Here is a 14,399-nt window from a genome sequence, read left to right on the forward strand (position 1 = left end):
GGGGTCCTTCAGAACTGCGACCCCAATGTGACCTTCAGAATTGTAAGTGAATACATTTATGTTGTGTCAGCCACTAAATTGGTGGGAATATGGTACAACAGCAATAATAATTAATACACCACTTGTGTCTTACTGTAAATTAATTTAGTAGATACTTTGTTCCAGGGCAGTACCTACCTGGAACAAGAAGGACTCTGGGGAAAAAGAACCCCATGCCAAAAAAGGGAACTCCACTTATTTCGCATTCTTTCCTTGCCTAGAAAGGACCGCACATAACTACCAGATTAAATGAAACAAAAGAAACCACAGTCAGCCTGAAAACAAAGCAACACCAACAACAAAAACAGAAGCTCATTTCCAATAGGACGGGAGCAGCCTCTTTCCTTAGACTGAGCGGGGTCAGTGCTGAGCCTCATTTGAATGAATTCATCTTGGTATATGTACCTTTTTCATTCCATTGTCCTTTTCTTTTTTCTTTTCTTTTATTTCTTTTTCTTTATTTTCTTTCTTTCTTTTTTTTTTTTTCTGAGACAGAGTCTTGCTCTGTCGTCCAGGCTATAGTGCACAGTCTCAGCTCACTGCAGCCTCCACCTCCTGTGTTCAAGTGATTCCCCTGCCTCAGCCTCTCGAGTAGCTGGGATTACAGGCACGCAACACTACACTCGGCTAATTTTTGCATTTTTAGTAAAGACAGGGTTCCACCATGTTGGTCAGGCTAGTCTCGAACTCTTGGCCTCAAGTGATCCGCCTGTCTCCATCTCCCAAAGTGCTGGGATTACAAATGTGAGCCACTGCACCTGGCCCCATTGTCATTTTCAAGGTCTCCAAAGAATTATCTGTCTTTTGTAATGACAGAATACATTCCAAATGACTGGATTTATTTATCTGTTTTTTTGGAAAACAGAGAAGAATATGTGATTCACACATATTCTTTTGCATTACATGGAAGTCTGGGAATGGTAATACAATGACCATGAAATACTTTCAAGAAAAAGTCTCAGTCAGAGTGGGGAATGTGTTTGATAACCCACATGAGCAAGTCCCAGGAAGTTTAATCAGGACACATTTCTGGATTCTGCTGCCTGAGGTTTTAGGACTGCTAGTAGAAGGGAGGGGGTTGTTTTTGGAGTGACCATTTACGCCCCATAAAAAGAAAATGTGGTCCATGAAGCATATGGACCACGAAACATGTACAGAGATCATTCTTGGTTTTGGTGTTGAAGTAGCTTTCACCTAGAATCACTCTTTGGTAGGAGAAAAAAACAACTGTTTAGAAGCTGATTGGACAGTTTCAAGTTCGAAGGATGAAAGGAAAAAGACAATCACATCAAAATTGAGAAGCTTAAAAATTGTAGCTAAAAAGAACATAGTGAAAAAAGTCATGTTTCTCCAGCTGACAGAGAAACAATAAATATTTATACATACATACATACATACATATATGAACAGGCATTAATATATGACAGTAATTTGCATTAAGAACATTTCAGAGAGAGACATTTCTAAATGCAAATACATTCCAAAGTAAAATCTTAAAATAAACATATACTAAAGACCTGAACATGTATGTAGTTCATTCAAAAATTCACATCATTAATGAATATGTGATATTAAATATCCTTTTGGCTTTCATTGAAATGAGCTTTTAATTATTTCTAGAGCTCTAGAAATAGCACAAAATATTAGAAGTCATTACATGTTCTGCAAAGAGAGGCTTTGATTTGGAGAACGGAGAGAATTATTCATTTTGCTGGCTAGTATGAGGGTCTGGAGTCTGTATTAAATTTCTGCTTGAAGAATTATTGATTATACAGTAGATAGGAGGCTACATATATTGAAAGAATAATTCAAATCAATTAAAATGTGGAAGTATGAAGATAGGCTCTTGCATTTTTAAATGTTTAACAAATATAAGTACCTACCAAGTGTCAAAGTGTTTTTCTAGGCTCTATATGTACACTGGGGTGGAGAGGGACAGAAAAAAGACACAAACACTGTTGCCATGGAGTTTACCTTCTAGAGAGGGGAGATAGGCCATAAACATATTTGAAAACATATAAAGAATTAATACGTGCTGTGAAGAAAAATAAAGCAGGGTGCCTAGATTGAGAACAAAATAGGAATGTGGTATTTTGGATAGGAGGACCAGAGAAGGCTGCTTTGAGTAGTTTACATGTGAGCAGAGCATAAATGACACATGACATAGAACAGCCGTGTGAATTGTTGGGAGAGGCATGTTCTAGATGGAAATCCAGTAAGCCTAAGGCATGCGGCTATAGCCAGCTTCACTTGTACCTCAGGTAATGCCTCTAAGCTCTTCCTCTCCCATTGGTGGCCACTAGAGAATTCTGGGTGACAGAGTCACCCAGAAACTCATCCTAAGTCTATTCCCCCTTTCTCTCGTTGCTTGGCATGAAACTCTAGACTCAAGAACCTTTCCACTGTGCTTTCTATCCTTTAAACCCTCTCTTGAATAAGAAGAAGACAGGGATATATAACCAACCTCTGAAGTATTGCCTCAACTATGACGAGAAGTGTTTGGGGCATTTGGGGTAGTAAGAATTCTGGAGACCTTCCCTTTATTCTGAGTGGACTTAATTCTATATGTTGTTTCACCATTTAAAATCATCGATAGCCTAAGAATATAACTAGAGAGCTTTCAGAAAGTGCTGCGCCTCCCAGAGGAATACTCGAACACTCAGCCCTCAGTGTGAACCTGGACATGCACCTGGAGCCGAGGGCATCTGAGCTAGAAGAGGTGACTATTTCTTGTGGGGGAAGGGGGTTTCCCTCTCTGTGGTTACCTTTACTCTGTAAAGTAGCCAAAAGTCTCTATCAGGCAGGAAACAGCAACTTCAGCTGTTGAGCTGAAAAAAAGCTGGAGTTTTAAATCAGGAAATAGCAAACAACACAACAACAACAAAAATATTTGGCTACAAGTTGGAAAAAATGGGACTGGGGACAGATGTCAGGACAACGTGGTTCTCGTGTCCTGCGGTGAAGTCTTCACCATGGGAGAACTGCTCCTGTAAACTTTATAACATTAATCAGAAAAACATGGAGGGAGAAAATTTAAAAACAAACAAAAAAAAGCTTGCAACACATTCAACATTAATCATTAAGTCAGCTTGTTCTCTGACCAGCTTTCTGATAAGTATGTAATGTCTATAGCCTCAAAATAATGTAGGCCCCATTACAAGATTATAATTCCCCTTAACTTTCTATAGATAACAACTTAACCATTATAAAATGTCAAGTTTTCCCTTTGAGATATTCAAGTCCTGCATTCTAATAAAATTACTGACTCACCTGGTCTGAAAGACTCTACTAATGCCAGCTGATCTAAAAAACTCTACTGACATCAGCTGGTCTAAAGGATCCCACAACAAGCTGACTCACCAAAGAATGCACTTTCCACATCGTGAAGGTCTCATGCGCCTTATCCCAAACAATTAATGACCCCAATTCTCTAGCCCTTCATCCTTCGTAATCCCCTTAAAAGTCACAATCCTGGCCGGGTGCGGTGGTTCACACCTGTAATCCCAGGACTTTGGGAGGCCGAGGCAGGCGGATCACAGGGTCAGGGGTTGGAGACCAGTCTGGCCAATATGGTGAAACCCCATCTCTGCTAAAATACAAAAATTAGCCAGGCATGGTGGCGGGCGCCTGTAGTCCCAGACACTCGGGAGGCTGAGGCAGGAGAATCGCTTGAACCTGGGAGGCAGAGTTTGTAGTGAGCTGAGATTGTGCCACTGCACTCCAGACTGGGTGATGGCGTGAGACTCTGTCTCAAAAAAAAAAAAAAAAAAAAAAAAAAGCCCAGCCTCAAACTCCTCAGAGATACGTACTTGCGAGACTCCTCCCATCTCCTCGCTCAGCGCGCTGTGATAATTACACTCATTCTCTGCGACATTCCTGCTGCCTGTGTAACTAGTATATTACTACACAGCAGACGTACAAACCTGTTGGTCCTATAACAAGTTAAGCCATTGGGACAGACCTGGAGACAAGTCCACGTGGCTGCTCGGTTTTGGTGAACGAGGGGCTCTCTCCTGTGCCTTGTCTGTTGACGAAGCAGTGTGGATCTGGTGCATAAATTGCCTGCAGCAAAGTAACAATTTGTCGTTTTGAAGACATCTTTGGTAAGTTTTCTCTATGCAGCTGGCACCCTCTTTCCTTTCTCCTGATTTTTTGGCCTCTTCACAGGTCTTGTGGTCTCTTTGGGGGTTTGCGGCTTCTTTGGGAGTCTTGCAGCGTCTTTGGAGGTCTTGTTGACCGTCCCTAATAATAGGAAGGGTCTTGTTTAAAAGGATTCCTCCAATATTAGAAAAAAAAAAATAAAGGGTACTGCCTGGGAGAAATAATGTTAATTTTTAAAATTTAAAACTTTAGGAAGGCCTTTTATTTGTCTTTGTCTCGTTATGTGTGTTTATATTTGTGAAAAATATCCCTAAAGGAATTGCTAGCGAAAGCTCAGCAGGCCTCATGTAGGGTGGCCATCCACCCTCCACCTTGCCCAGAGACCACCTGCAGAACTCCTGGGCACAGGTCATTCCTCTCCACTTTGATCCCTGGATCAAAGGTGCCGGGGCCCGCAGAGGCAAGGTTGAATCTTTCCAGGTCAAATCTGGGCACTGAGCAGAGTGACTAGTGTCTGTGTGTTGGTCGTGCGCGCCCTCTCAGCCGGAATGGGAAATGTTGGTTTGGTTCCTCCAGGCAGCCCCATTAGGCTGCATCTTGTAAACTGGGAAAACAAGAGGTGTCTTCTTCAGATCGGTACAATGGGCAACATCCATTAAGGGCAGAAAAAACTGCAAAAACTCTGGGAAAGTTAAAGGCATGCCATGTTTTCTAGGACGCCAGCTGGTTACATATATGGTCTGTTCTTGTGCACATTTTAAACTGATGGGCAAATGACAGTGAGGAAAATTCAGAACTCAAAAGGTCCATTTGCAGCTATAGGATTAAAATCTCTCTGTGTGTCTATCTCTTTATTTTCTTTTCTGCCTACTTCGAATCTGCTATTATTAAGCTACTGGTGTTGAGATAAAACTCACTGTTTGTGGTACTACTAATTCAAAGTTACTTGGAGATTTTTCTTATACAGTTCTGCCAGTACTAGCTGAAATGTAAACATTAAAACTCATTTAAAACTCGGAGTGGAGGAGAAAGGATAAAAATGTTTTTTTTTTCCCCCCATAAAAACTTCTTTGGTCCACAGCCTTCAATGGATTACCTATCAAGGCACACAAAGTTTAGCCATGTGAACAGGCTCCCAATTTTATCCAAAATAATTCAGATTCAGCCAACTTTTATAAACTGGTGAGTTTGTGTTACCATCTTATGGCTAGAATTCCGAAGTAAAAGCTGTAAAATCCTTGTTTATATGTGTGTATGTTTAGATAAATTTACCTATATAAACATATATTGTGTTACATATTAAGTCTACATGATACCGACTTGGCTTATAAATAACAAAGCACTCATAAATTAAGTAAATAACTCCAAATATCTTTCAAATTAATGTGATTTAAATCTTTAATTTAAAAACTGGCTTTAAAATTATTAATAAAATTAAAATTAAAATGTCTTCAAAATTGCCAGCATACATTTTTGTCTGGGTTTATTGACTAAATGGTTTTATATTTGTTTTCACTAAATCTATTATGGTGTCAGAGTTTGGCATGAAGGATATAAAGCTATAAACCCAATCAAAAACAAAATAATCTTTATTTGTATATATTTTTGATAAATAGGGCCAATTTGATGTTATTGGTTTAATGAAAACAGCTAAACCTTCTGAGTTATTGGCAAAAGTATCCATATGTTTAAGTTTCTTACTTAGGTAAACACCTGATATTCAGAGGCTATAAAAATGGTTAACAGGGAAATGATTTTAAATGATGACTATCTTTGTCTAATATCTCAGTTTTCATAAGCAATCTGGTTAAACTGTTAAAAATAAATTAGTATAAATGAGACAAAGGCCTAGTGGAAACTTTTGTATAATTTAAATCTTAAAATTAAAATTATTTAAATACCCATTAGATGTGTGGGTCATTTCCAACTAAGAAAGGGTTATGATATTTAAAAAAGCATGTTTCTAAAAATTGTGGAGTGGTTCTCATCCATAAAGCATGAATGTCTGGCAGACAGTTCAAAATTTCTTGCTTCCTTGGTTTTCACTAAAATTTAAGGTTACTTAAAATAAGGATTCTAGTTAATATGTAATTCTGTATATAAAATGTGCCAAAATATGTTCTTATTAAAAAAAGAATAATTGTGTCTAATTCAGAAATTATCTAAAGGTTGATTTAAATTTATAGACTTGGAAGTTATTCACAAAACAAGGTTAAAGAAAACCCAGGAAGTAGGAGAGAGAAATATTTAAAAAGTTATGACTATAAAAATAGTTTTAATATATGAAAAAATTTTGCATGGTAAATTTTTGTCCTAAAATAATCAGTTATTTAAAAAAAGAAAATGTTTAGGACAAAGCAAAAATTTAAGAATGTCATTGATGGCCTACAAAAGTCATAATAAGGTTCATAAAAGACAATGTATTAGAAAAAAGTTTATGCCTGGGTAGAGTGGCTCATGCCTGCAATCCCAGCGCTTTGGGAGGCCAAGGCAGGTGGATGGCTTGAGCTCAGGAGTTCCAGACCAGCCTGGGCAACATGGCAAAAACTCACCTCTACAAAAAATATAAAAATGAGTCAGTTTTGCTGGTGCACGTGCCTATAGTCCCAGCTATTCAGGAAGCTGAGGTGGGAAGGTCACTTGAGCCTGGGAGGTCAAGGCTGCGATGAGCCTTGTTAACGCCACTGCATTCCATCCTGGGTAACAAAGTCAGACCCTGTCTTAGTTACAATTTTATAAAATAATTTATAATAATTTTTCTAAAATTTAGCTCCCTATATTAAAATAAGATTTTCTTAAGATATTAATTTGCTCATAACTAAATTATAAGATGTTCTCATTTTTAATTTTGTAATCTGTTTTTTTAAAAAAGTCCCTCAAATTTATATCTCAGAAGTTCCACTTCTGCTGTGTCTTGGTGCTATCAGTTTTTTCACCCTTTGAGAAGGCCTGAGATAAGAACTCTCTCTTTCAACTTTTTTTGTCAGCACCTATAACTTTTGCCTCCATTTCTAACCTTACTGTGACAGCCTGACACTGTAATGTTTATCTTAAAGGTCTGAAAAAGCAATGTTTTCTTCCAGTGCATCCTGACTGTATACTCTTGGCTTTTCTTGATATGTCTAAATTGTTCCGTGTAACAGGAAGACTTTCCATGGTGTTACTAAGAGTCATGTCTAAATAGTTTCTAGTTTCTCGTGTCCTTTATAATATAATTTATGTTCATAATCCTGGACACGTGCTTCCTGTATCTGATTAATTCAAGAACCTTTTCTATCAGGTTTGAATTTCAGGTTATCTAAACGGGCTTCCCATAAGGAAAAGTAATCACACAGCAGGAAGTTTCTCTTTGCCTTTTTAATAACTGGCCTAAGAAACAGAGATTTTTACATTTTGTCAAGATAATTTCTGTGTCATTGTTGTTAGGATTTTCATTACTTAGAAACACTAAGATTTAAAAGGATTAAATTTTTTATATACATATAACTTTCGGTATTTTCTTTAAGGTCTTTTAATTCTCAATCTTAAATAAATAACTATAACTTTACAGTGACCTCTGATTCTGTTTTGAGCCTTTTAACATCGTTGATAAACATCTTCCAAATCAAATACTAAATTAAGTCTCTGACTTATTGCTGGGGCTTATCAAAGCTATAAAAATTAATCACTGCAAAGTTGTAAAATCTTTTTACAGCTTCCAGTCAGACCATGAACTGCAGTATCGTCACTTCTAGCCTGACAATTACATATACTAAAAGAAAAATCAGTTAATGGACTCACTCCAGCCCCTTTGAAAGCGTTCTTTATTTCAGGTGCTATTAACTAATCCTTGATTATAGCGCCTTGTTAAGTGGCAGGTCTTTGACTCCTGGATACGCATATCTCATCTAAAAAAGGCGTCAACTCTTGCTAAATCTTAAACGTTGATACCTGTGTGTGACATCAAACTCAAGTTAACCAAAGCCTCATCTTCAGACCCAGAAAAAGGTTCTAGTCAAAATGAACTGCTTTCATGAGACATGAGGCCGAATTTAAAGCTACTAGACTTCTCTAGGCTCAGGGACTATCAGGAAAGAGGTGAGCACATAAAATTCCAAGGACCACTTTTGAGGGATAAAATTAGTTTAGATCCTCCAGATCCAGGATGGGCACATGGATGGCTAAATAGGTGACAAGTTGAGAAACTGCCTCTCTAAACTCCTTAGCTCAAATGGGTTTAACAAAATGCTTATGCCTTGTATAAATAATTGCTATCTCAGTATCTAAGACCAGGATTCAATTCTGTAAGCTTTTCTTTGACTTTTGGCTCTCAGCTGTTACGCTGCTCAAAAGGTTTTTAAGGGTTATTGAGTGTCTGCCCACCTCCATTGCCATCTGGCCTCTGACATTTAATTGGCAATAAGTCGTTTGGCTCTAAGTCCTTTGGTCGTAGGAGTCCCACTGAGAAACAAGATGGACACAGGGCAGGTAGCCACACCACCCTGGCAACAATATGGGAAAAATAAAAGTTTGGCCATCAATGCCACGTCTGGCCTATCTTAACCAAAAAGGGGAAATGTAAAATCCTAAGCCCCCTGTACTGACTGAACAGACTCACTTGTGGCCAAGAGGACCCCAGAAAGACCTTAAAACTTAGTTCCTGGCCATGAAGAGATGGGAGGTCAGACATGGCTCACAATACACCCTTCCTTTTTGAGTCTAGACACAACTCAGCAGCATTACTATTAAAATAGAAACCACAAGACAGAACAGACTCTGTGACAATAAAATCTCACGAGTACCCCCAGAGCTTTCAATCTATTTTACAAGGACTTTAAAAATGTGGGCTCATAATTCTGACAATAGGGCTTATAATGATCTTATGGTCCAGTATATAATTAAATACACGCCATGCTAAGACAGCGTGCAGGAGCTCTAATGTGTTCATGCTGCACCCCTGAAATTTCCAACTGGGCAGCCATACGTGCTTGCAGATTAGTGCCAGGCAGTTTTATTCCTCAAATCCTGACTCTTACCCCCACTGTGCCCCTCACTGGCAGTAAAAAGCTAGAGTGGTCTTCACCCAATTCACACTGTATTAGCTCTCACCTCGGGGCTGGGGTTTGATTAAGCCCAGGCAGGGCTAAAACTACTCCTATATACTTGACGAATTAATCAGCACATTCAACATCAATCATTAAGTCAGTTTGTTCTATGACTGGCTTTGTCATAATTATTTAATGCCTATTGCCTCAAAATCATGTAGACCCTGTTACAAGATTATAATTCCCCACAACTTAACCATTATAAAACATTAAATTTTCCCTTTGAGGTTATCCTTGAAGTCCTGCATACTAATAAAACTACTGACTCAGCTGATCTGAAAAATCCCGCTGACACCAGCTGATCTCAACCCCCTACTGACTTCACCTGGTCCAAAAACCCCCACAAGAAGCTGAATCACCAAAGAATGTGGTTTCCACGTGCTGACAATTTCATCTGTCTTACTCCCACCCATCAACGACCCCAATTCTCCAGCCCCTCACCTTCCACAATCCCCTTAAAAACTCCAGCCTAAATCTCCTTGAAAAACTGGATCTGAAACTCTGCCCCCATCTCCTTGCCCATTGCTCTGCAGTACTTAAACTTTCTCTGCTACACCACTGCTGTCTGCATAATTGGCCTATTACTACACAGCAGACGTACCTGTTGATCCTATAACAATAATACAGTAAGTCTTCACTCAATGTGGTCAATAGGTTCTTGGAAACTGCAACTTTAAGTGAAATAATGACTAACAAAACCAGTTTTACCATAGGCTAACTGATATAAACAAGAGTTAGGTTCCTGTGGCATTTTTCTGGTCACAAAACCATCACCATGCTTATAAATAAAAACGAAACCACTTTTACTGTTGAGCATTGACATAAATGTGGGCTATACATACATTTAAGAAAGATTAATAAAAACAAGATAATTACTTACTTGTGTATTCCAGTTCCTGATGGCGGGTGGGTGGAGCCTGTCCTGGCTGCCTAGGGTACACTGAGACCACGTAGATACACCGATTGCAGGTGAATTATGAAGCTTAGGTATGAGCACAGCGTTTGGATGTGAGAGGAAACCAGAAGACGTGGAGAAAACTCACATAAACATGGGGAGAACACACACACTCCACACAGTGGTCCCCAGGAGTCCTTTCTTTTCCTCATCAACGCTATAACGAAACAACGTTAAACGAGGTTATTCAAGGACCATGCCCAGGTGAGGGCTAGAGCCAGACAATGGTGGCCTGGCGAGGATATTTGAGTAGAGCAATATTTCTGGGGGTGCAGAGGCAGACATCCTTTGATAGAAGCCTAAGGGAGGTTTTAGAATTTCCAAAAACCATTTTTCTCTTTCAGGTGCCTGGTTGTTACTTTGGAAGAGACTTCTTTTACTAATACTGATTTGTTACAAATCTGCCTAGAAGATCTGAAGTTAAGATTTTGGACTCTTTATTCTCTTTGGATCAACCCTTTCCTTGAAGGCAGTTGTATTAGTCAGGGTTCTCTAGAGGGACAGAACTAATCTGTCTGTCTGTCTATCTGTCTATCTGTCTATCTATATGTATGTATATATGTGAGTGTATATATGTATATATATGTGTATATATCTATATCTATATCTATCTCTCTGCGTGAAAAGGGTGAATTTGCCTTCCCCAGTCCACTGACTCAAATGCTAATCTCCTTTGGCAACACCCTCACAGACACACCCAGGAACCTTTGCATCCTTCAGTCCAATCAAGTTGACTCTCAGTATTAACCATCAGAGCAGTATTTGTAGCAACCTACAGTTTTATGGACAGGGTTTGGTCAGGACTGGGGAGGAATGGTAATGGTGATAGAGAAAGCAATGGATTGAAAGACACAAGGAACATAGCCACCTCTTACCCTCTCAAAAACTTAGCCTCTGACATGAGTGTGATGCCACTGTCTATTTAAAATACTGTTGACTCTAATGATGTCATCAGTGGTCTTGTTTATTTCCGTGCACTCTCATCTTCAGCATAGCTGGACACACACTTATTTTCTCTCAACCTCTTTTTCTTCACGTGCTCCTACTTTTTGACCGTCTTCTACTTTTAGGTTGATTGTGCTTTGAGGCAGCCACAGCACCTCCTAACATGTGAGATTAGCCCGAGGCTGAGTAAGAAATTGTGTTCAAGCCACTTGTTGGCTTATTAGAAGATGAACTGGATGTTACTATTGTCTTTTGCTGGTGACTTACAGTGCAGGCAGTGAGGTTTATGGAACATACCATTAGGACCAGGTTGAGGTGTGAGCTGGAACTCCAGAAAGACAGGGAGAGCCTTTTTGGGGTCACTAATTCCTTCCTGCCTTAGTGATGCTCTAGACATGCATTTTGAGGAATTGTGGAGGTCATCAGGAAGGATTAAAGTGGAAAATAAGTGACATAAAGGAGAAATGACAGTTATCATATATTCAGAGATCTGTCATATGGCTGATGGAGTTTATTATTCTGCATTCTACACAAGTTCTCTCATTTTTTGGCTCATGTACACTCAAAAGAATCTTCAAAAGCTATATACCCCTTGCATATTTGTAGTTTGTCCTCTAAACAATTTTCTCATAAATTTAGTAGTTCAAATGATGTAATTTCCTACTTATGCCAGATTTTCTGTTTATTAATATTTTTTATCACAACCTTATAGTATAGATTTTATCATTCACCTTATGGAAAATGTAAGCCATATAATCCAATTGGCAAAGCTAGTCCTCATTGTCAAACTGATCAGCTAAATTACATTTGCTTTATGTTGAAAAAATGTCTGAACTAATTTTCCAATTCAAAGATATGCGTTTTTATCATGGCCACTTCACCTTTGAATTCTAATTCATAAATGGACTGATAGATGGACGAATGGATAAATGAATGGATGGATGAATGAATAGATGATTGAGATAGATAAATAGATGAATGAATGGAAAATGGATGAATGGATGGATAGATGGATGGATGACTGGATGATGGATGGGTGGATGGATTGATGGATGGGTGCATGGATGGATGGGTAGATGGATGGATGATAGATAGATGGATGGAAGCTTAGCATATGTTGGTTCTCTAGATGAAATAAGGCACTGCCCTCTTCAATATTTCTTAAGGACTCTCTATTTGCTCTTCTGTCACAGGACATTCTCTTAGGAACCATGCATTTTGAAACTGTCCAGATTTGAAACTGTTTGATGTCCAGATTTTTTTGCATGTAGGAATAAGATTCAGGCTGGCTGAGAGACATATGGTGGAAAATGGAAAGGCAGGTGTAAAGAAGATGATCTTTTTAAGCAGGTCAACCTGAGACTGAGTACCTATGGTGGCTGAGGATCTTGAAAGTGACTCTTAAATGGACAATATTCTAGTACTTCCTGGAAACTCCTCATGTATTTCTCACCACCCCAGCTTGAAAAGCAGTGCCTTAGAAGAGAAGATGAGAATTGGTGGATAAAATGAAGCTATCTAAACACAAAATGGCCTGCTTAATTTAATATGTAGTTTTTTTTTATCATTGAAGTTACTTACACAGAATCCTGGTGGCCAGTTGTCAAGGATGCTGTAGGAGGGCCCCTTGCATTGAATATAAATTTGACTGGAGAATATTTAAAAGTTCCCTTCCAACTCGAAAATCTATGATATTCTAGAAAGGGTGGCTCAATCTATGATGTGCATTGAGTGGATCTTAATATTATTTAGAATCCTGAAAGTATAAAAGGACCTCATTATCTCTTAAGAAACATTTTCTCTTTAATGGTCTTTATCTCTCTGTTTTTACACATTGGTTCCATCTTCTGAAGCCACTTTTTTTTTGTTTGCTGCCACTTAGCTAACAGGAGATGTAATCTGCTTAATAGTATACAAATTGATTTTGGTTTTTTACTTCAGAAGCGTGAAAGTCTTAAAGTGTATTAGAAAGTACATACGGGCTGGGTGCAGTGGTTCACGGCTGTAATCCCAGCACTTTGGGAGGCCGAGGTGGGTGGATCACTTGAAGTTAGGAGTTAGAGACCAGCCTGGCCAACATGGTGAGACCCCATCTCTACTAAAAATACAAAAATTAGCCAGGCATGGTGGCAGGTGCGTGTAATCCAGCTACTCTGGTGGCTGAGGCAGGAGAATCACTTGAACCCAGGAAGCATAGGTTGCAGTGAACAGAGGCCATGGCACTGCACTCCAGCCTGGGCAGCAGAGTGAGACTCTGTCTCAAAAAACAAACAAACAAAAAACAAAACAAAAACCAAAAGAAAAAAAAGTACATATGAAGGTGACACTTAATTCTGGGTTAAGGGACATGTTAGGGAGTTGGGGTACTGTGCACAGGTTGAAAAGAGCAGAGAGAAAGGCTGGCCTATTAACTCAGTTTTCCCATCTTGGCAAGGAAAAGTTTGTATTAGATGTACTCTTTGTTTCTCTTACAATCAAAACGGGAGTAGAATTCTGGCAAGTTTTCTATCTGGGTTTCTGTAATAGTTCTGCCGTAGCAGGTCTGAAATGGAAGCTGGTAGGGGTGTGGATTGGTGGAGTAAAGAGGGCGGTGTGAAGGGAGCCATCTTTTATCGTATCATTTCCTGAGGACCCACAAGGACTTCCTCTACTACTTCCAGCACCTAAAGATAATGGCACTGGTGTCCACCGCAAGGGTGGGAATGATTTTACACAATAGTGTCTGGGAAAATATTTACTTCTGGCCCACTGGCAAAGGATTGGCCTTTTTATATTGTTCTGAAGTTAACTTCAGAGGAGGTTCTTCCCTGAAAAGTCACAGCTGAAGGAACTCACTGCAGACGGTGGGTAGTACTGGTTTCCATTTGTTGTCTTTGTTAGTTTTGTTCTTCTATATTTTGGTCTGAACCGCTATAGATTGTTTGCATTTCAAGCTAACCCACGCAGCACAATAACATAGTCAATAACTTCTAACGGTATCTTTCCTGCAGGTGGAACTGGTTACAGCAGTCAGGTTTTAAAGGCACTTTGTTTTGTGGAAGCCAGAATAGGGAAGTTGTCACACCTAGAGATCTGTTTGCATCAGTGGGTCAAGATTTAAAAAGCTAGAATATTGGCCGGGCGCGGTGGCTCAAGCCTGTAATCCCAGCACTTTGGGAGGCCGAGGCGGGTGGATCACGAGGTCAGGAGATCGAGACTATCCTGGCTAACATGGTGAAACCCCGTCTCTACTAAAAATACAAAAAACTAGCCGGGCGTGGTGGCGGGCGCCTGTA

This window comes from Macaca fascicularis, chromosome 1 (assembly GCF_037993035.2).
Source record: "Macaca fascicularis isolate 582-1 chromosome 1, T2T-MFA8v1.1".
NCBI classification, from domain to species: domain Eukaryota; kingdom Metazoa; phylum Chordata; class Mammalia; order Primates; family Cercopithecidae; genus Macaca; species Macaca fascicularis.